Genomic DNA, 7,057 nt, shown 5'->3' with positions numbered 1-7,057 from the left:
TACCAATAACCTTCGTTATACTTTTGTAGATATTGTAAGTCTTCCATATCCAACTGCCTTCGAGCATTGATACCACCCACCAGAACGTGATTTTTTTCAAACTTTCTTCGAGTTGGTTTATGTATTGTATATGCATGTTGCTGGCTCAACCATTATTTAACTTTTTTACGACTAATATCATATATTCCTTTAAACGTTCAACACCCACATAGCTTTCTGAACGTTTTGGGTCAAAGTACGGCTAGGTAATTGTCGGTGTCACTCATGGTAATGTTCTCAAGATAATAATTTTGCAAATAGGTGTCAATTACTTATAATTACTCATAATTGAGGGTTCAATGTTCTCGTTTACAGGTGACGTTCCCCCTACTGTGTTATCTGTTACAGCCTTAACTGCGACAGGTCCATAATTTTTGACCGTTTTACTTGTGTATCCTGCTTGCAAATGACCCTCAAGATTGAGATCGTTGCGTCCGAAACTTATACCCAAGCGAAACAATTTCTGACGATTATGATTTTTATCCCTTTTTGCATTTCTATTTTCACGTTTTCTGCTACCGATTCCCATTTTCACAATGACATGGTCATAAAACAACTGAAGTCAAAATGCAATAACATTGAAATTTATATTTTATTTTTTTATTGGTCAAAGCAATTACATAGTTGATTTGTATTTCAGTTTACAACTACAATCAGCATAGTCAAAGACATGTTGAGAAAAAGTAGGACGTTTTGTCTCCATGTACATTAACATTAGTTCTATCCAAAATCTAATTTAGCTCTATCCTAGCACTAAAAAGTTTGTCAAAATAAGTCTTATGAGAGTTCGAAGGTCCACAGTTCTTTAGAAACTTAAAGGCTTCACATGTTCCATTCCAGACATGCTCGCGATTAATTGTTTCGACTGCTCGAGCTGCAAAATTTAACCAACGATCCTGCTCAGTCATCATTTTAAACAGGTTTGATACTCTACACAAGGGTCTGCTTTGTTGGAATCTGATCTCAAACTCCCTGAACTATTATGTAAATTCTAATTAATTAATTATTCCATGTGCTTCTTCTACTGCCTACTCTGTAACATGGCGTATATTAAAGTGGTTCTATGACGAAAACTTAACGTTAAAAAATCATCGATTTTAGCATTCAATAGTTTAAACACATATCAATTATTGCTTTCGTAAAATGTAAGCAAAAATAATAATACAACGAGGGAGTTATGAACATTTGAAATGTCTAATTTTCATGTCCGCCATTAAAATCGGCCATTTTGAATATTTGCAATCAGCAAAGGTCTGTGACGTCATAGTCTTAACACGGCAAGAAGCGCACATTGGAAAGTATACTAAGTAATACATAAATAGAGCAAAAAAATGTCAAATTCATCGAGATCTAGCTCGCTCTCTGAGTCTTCGATCGAGACAAACGCATCGATTTCTTCATCGGAATTTGTGACGGCAAATTCGAACGAATCTAATTCAGAAATTTTGCCATTTGTCGATAATATTGAGCCGCTTGCTTCGCCCGATAAAATTGCTGAGTACAAAGCTACAGTCGAAGAAGAACGGCGGGTTGAAGACATGCTGCAAGATCGTTTTGATGCCCGTGTTGATGTTACTTCATGGTAAGATGTCATTCTTAGTGTGTTACTTTGATCCGAATTGTCTGCCGTTAGCTATGATAACTTTATGGAAACATACATATTTAATGTATGTATTTTTATTGTTAAGGTGTGAATGTGACCATTGTTCGTTGGATCTTGTTGTCAACCCTCAAGAGTGCCGATGCTGCATGGAAATAGAGCAATGCCGTTGTAAAATGATCAGTTCAAAATCGATGAAAGGAAATGCATTTTGGATCACCCTGGCTTTAACGAAGTTTGCCTGAACGAATTTGTTCTTCAAGCAGCCTCGTTAGGTTTAAAGACCAAAGGTCATCGCATGACACTTCATTTTGTATTTCCTTTAAAACCTTAGTATAAATGTATATTATATGTTGAAAGTTTACCTGGATGTATTATTGGTTCTCTCAAATTGTGAAAATTTATCATCTGCAATATGTGTAAGTAAATAATAATTGCAACTTGTGCTAACCTGACGCCGCTCTCTTGACGTTGTTGGTGTTTGTGATTTCTTCCAAATGGTAGGTACGGCACCAGGTTTGAGCCGTCTATTCATACCAACCAAATGGAATAAACGCTCAAAACAATCATCCGAGAAGTGATTCGAACAAATCATAAATAAAATTTCGCGCGAACTCGGATTAAAGTTTGCGTGCTTCGTCTGAACAAATTTAACCCAAATTCTTCTCAAAGACTCGTCGTTTGGGCTTTTATGTAATGAAATGCCTGTAATTCTATCAGACTTATTACTGCAATCTTGCACGATACATCGTGTTGAAGGCATGTTAAAAAAATTGAGTTATACAACCTTTTAAATCTCTATTTGTATATAGTGTTATATTGTAAACAGCCGCCAGTTAAGACTATGACGTCACATGCACCTTCCTTCTTGAAAATTCAAATATGGCGCATTTTAATGGCGGCTCTTAAAGTTCAAGTTTTATCGCTACGTAACTCTAGCAGCATGAAGTACATTGCGCTAAAATTTCGCCAGAAGAGACTTTTTTACATACATTATCAATCTATGAAAAAAAACGAGAGGCAAAATTTTCGTCATAGTACCACTTTAAACTGTTGTTATATTGAATCGGTATTATTATCCTCCATCATGTCAAGAGACGCACCGTCAACATGTTTTACTTTAATCCTTTTCAGCTCTTCGTAGCTCTTGAATCTTTTTACTTATAAAATCGACGAAAATCAAATTGATAAGATCGCTGCGACTAACTTCTTCAAACTCAACAGTGTCTGCATATATCTGATTAAACATGTGTGCCATATTTTTTTTTCCAAAACGTCCAAAAGCTAAGCAATAATGAGCAACCCAAATAATATTTTTCAAGACGATAGTCTGACTAAATATTGAATCGTGTAATGAAATACACGATGAGTGCTTTCTGACATTTTATTGGATACTTTAATAAATTAGATAATATTTCTTGTCACCATGTTTCTTGTCACATTAAGTTTCGAAAAAATGTTATTACTTGACAGAAAACAATACATTATCGTCACTACCATTGAAAACGCCATTTTATTTTGTCATTTGTTTCTCTTCCCTTTATTATGATAACCTATTACATTCAACATTGCCCCATTAAGTTCTTTCCGGTTTACACGCGCGCGCCCTGCTTACTTCCTAGGACTGGAAATTAATTGACAGGGGTAAGACCTCTGTTTACTTCCGGGACCATACCTGCACCATAAACTACTTTTCAACACCTTGCCCTCTATAAAGTTATAACAAGTAAGCACAATTAAATGATAATGATTGCTGCAGCAATACCATCTTGTGTCTCTTTTTTCTCGTTCATGAATTGATAAAACAGCCATTTATGTTGCTCCTTGTCATAACGAATATTGTTGCAAGTTTTGAAAGCTAATACACTAAACTACTTTGCATATGTAACTATAATGAATTGTTGTTTATCATTCAGCTTACGAAAATGAGTTGGTGTTTTATCTATGCAAGATATTTAAAGTATGTCTTTTCTGATTCGTTTCACTTTTTAGAAGCCTGCCTCTGAGCTCATAAAGTATGCAGCAAGGCCAACGTTGAAGAGCAAATTTCCGATTTTTAGAAATATGCTTCAGGTAAGCAAGGTGGTTCCAGATTTAAGGTAACATGTCATTATCATAGATTGCTGGTTAAAGTATATAGATACCATTTTTCCTTTGTTTGGTTTTCTCAACTTAGACATTGAGAACTCAAGTTAATTTACTCCGTAATTTCACAGTTAACATATTTGTATTTTCTTGTCTGTGTAAGTTGAGAAAAATACACAATAGCATTATTGGCATGTGCACTTAAAGAAAGTGAGCATGTGTCTTTCATTGCCTTTCAATTATAAGTAAAGCAAAATGGAATGGACACATATACATAATGCGTACATTTAAAAACGTTCATTTTAGTGCAGGTATTAGTTTTGTGCAAGTTTTAAATTTTGTTAACTCAAACTGCATGATCATATTTATTATATACAATTTGCTTAGCGTGATATTAAACAATTATTGAATGAAATAGTATATGAATTAAGATATATGATGGCCAAGGTTTGTTCAATCTACCAACGCTGAAGCAGATATAACACATTTATGCCTTGATAATTCTTTATATTACGTGAAAACCCAATTCAATAATTGTTTTATTATTTATATAAAAAAGCAAGTGTTGCTTAAATGTGAAAAGGTGCCGTAACAATCAAAGTTTTGTTCACTTGTTTTGTTTCTCGTGTGTATGAGATGACGTTGTAGCGCGAGATAATTACTTATATCCGACGTACGTACGTAGTGGCATTCATATAAGTGAATTATTTCGATTGCTTTTAAGTGAATAAAACTAAAAAATATTTTGATCCATATGTTTATATAAATTAAATTATGAAGATATACATACAGCAGACGATTCAGTTTTCCATTTAAATGGCATCTCTTGCAGACAAGTATGTCAATGTTGCTGTAGGTGGTAAGACATATAAAAATGATATATAGACTGCCATTTTCTAAGAATCATATATGTTATTTTCTTGCAGGTCCGAAAAGGCAACTTATGGGAATTGGCCTAGTTAGCATTTTTGTAAATATGTATATTGAAACACGCACAGCAAAATTGATGAATTGTTGAAAGATGATTATATGGAAATTAAACTTTAGTTCGTATCATTGGAAAGGCTGTTTTATGATTTTACAAATAATGCATCGTTAATTGTATGTTAAATGAACGTCGGATAAACGTCAGGTAAACGTTGTATGAACATCTGATATATGTTGTATGAACGTCGGATAGACGTTGTATGAACGTCGGATAAACGTTGTATGAACGTTGTATGAACGTCAGGTTTTGGTTGAAAATATGTTAGATCCCCACGTTCATCCTAACGTCGCCACCACGTTCATATGAGTTCATAAAAATACGTTCACTCAACGTTGGTCCTCGACGTTGAGTAGATGTTCGACGAACGTTGGTGCAACGTTGAGACAACGTGATTTTGCTTGCTGGGTAAAAGCAAAAACTTTGGAAAATAGTTTAATTATGCAGACGATACAAAATTAAAAACACTGACAAAAACTAGAAAAGCGAAAGTCAACCCTTACAAAACAGCTATGACGATAAAGAAAGCAAGCTTTGTATCATGTCAAATAATGCCGTATATAATAAACATTTCAATAACCTCGCTTTCACCTTTACTTAACTACGAGCTCAGTTTGTGCAAAAAGACCTCGGTCCGATAATTCTCCGTAAAGACCTCGAGCTCAGTTATTAAGGGCTTAATATACATGAAAAAATTTCTCAATTCTGGCTGGCTCGTATATTACAATTCCATTGGATATTACTTTTTATAACACCATAGCTTTCACACACGCAGCTAGAACAAGGTAACTACTTTTGGCAGTGTTCATAATTTTTTCCAAACACGTCTTGCAAACGGTGAATTGTAAACTTGTTCACCAAAGAAAATTTACTTAAGCTTGCGCCGGCCATTGCATTCGCTTTGTGTACTTTAATTTAACTTTCAAGCCTTTGAAATGTTTTATTTTGAGTGGCTCTTAGATCATTTCTTTGTTTGATTAACCAATCAGGAGCAAATTTTTCTTAAAAAATTGCACTGTATTTCCTTTTTCCTGCACCGTGTTTCTTATATTTCTACTGGTATTTACAATAAATTGCACTGCTCTTAATTAACCACTGAGAACTGAGAAATTTTTTCATGAATATTGTTAAAGCGTAAATTAATATAACTAATCCTATGTTGGCTTCTGAGTTTACATGAAAATGGCGATTATAAAAATGGACAAATGACCTTCTAATTTCAGTTTATCAATATTTAGCAACATTTTTACCTTTATGAAGAACGTCTTCGGCCAAACTATTTTTCTCGATCTTGCGAAGAGCAGCGGCAAGTTCTTCGTACCACAACTGCTTATTTTCTCGTGATTCAAACCAAAACTTTAGCATTTCAAACCCTTGCCAGATCACGTTATGATGATTTAATTCAATTTCTCTTATTTTTGCATCTTTGACATTCAGTAATATTGCCAAATTCTTCCATTTATCAAGAAGTTCTTCGACAATCTCTAGCAGAATTTTATCAATTTCTGCAAAGAAAACGCACATTTAAAAGCAAGTTAATAGCACTTTTTACTTTGGAAGAAAATGTTGGTCATCCCATATCAACTATATAGATATACATAGCATGAGACTTGTTAAAATACATCAAAGGTGTGTCATGTTGATTTTAGTACAACTATGAATAACAATATAATAGTGTTTCAGCAGTAATGTGTCTAAATGCTAGCACCAAATTTGTGTGATCTACATTGGCAGTTTTATCGAAGTGCGTTTTGCTACAATGAAATTGATATGCAATTTTTAGCATGATTAAAATGCATACGGTACGTAGCGATAAATTATCAGCCAACACTGATGATTGCCTAACTCTAAATTCGAGATAAAGTCACTTTTTTAAAAGAAATTATTCATTACTTGAAGCGCATCGTCTTTACACAAGACATCATGAGACATGAATGTTTTATGCAGTGCGGTGTTTGAAATTAATGAAGATATGATCTTCGCACTTTGCTGGACAATTTAAGCAATCGTCTCAGGACCTGAAAAAATCAGATGACTCAACGGGATTCGAACCCATGACCTCTGCGGTGCCGGTGCAGTGCTCTGACCAACTGAGCTATGAAGTCACACAGTGGTGAGCAGGTCAATATTGTTGGCTCATGTTTTCTCGTGAAAGGAATGTCGTATGAATGTTTTATGCAGTGCAGTGTTTGAAATTAAATGAAGATATGATCTTCGCACTTTGCTGGACAAGTTGAGCAATCGTCTCAGGACTTGAAAAAATCAGGTGACTCAACGGGATTCGAACCTCTGAGCTCTGCGGTGCCGGTGCAGTGCTCTGACCAACTGAGCTATGAAGTCACACAGTG

General features: G+C 34.7%; 1 non-coding gene across 1 annotated transcript; it reads right to left on the bottom strand.

Moving 5' to 3' along the window:
- Nucleotides 1–6,740: 6,740 nt before the first annotated feature.
- Trnaa-ggc lies at nucleotides 6,741–6,815 on the bottom strand. The gene has a single exon. It is a non-coding gene; the product is annotated as a tRNA-Ala (tRNA).
- Nucleotides 6,816–7,057: the final 242 nt, after the last annotated feature.

The sequence above is a fragment of the Xenia sp. Carnegie-2017 genome, unplaced genomic scaffold, assembly GCF_021976095.1.
Source record: "Xenia sp. Carnegie-2017 unplaced genomic scaffold, XeniaSp_v1 HiC_scaffold_4, whole genome shotgun sequence".
Lineage (NCBI taxonomy): Eukaryota > Metazoa > Cnidaria > Anthozoa > Malacalcyonacea > Xeniidae > Xenia > Xenia sp. Carnegie-2017.
Note: the sequence above shows the minus strand (reverse complement) of the source record. Positions and strands in the feature narration are given on the sequence as shown.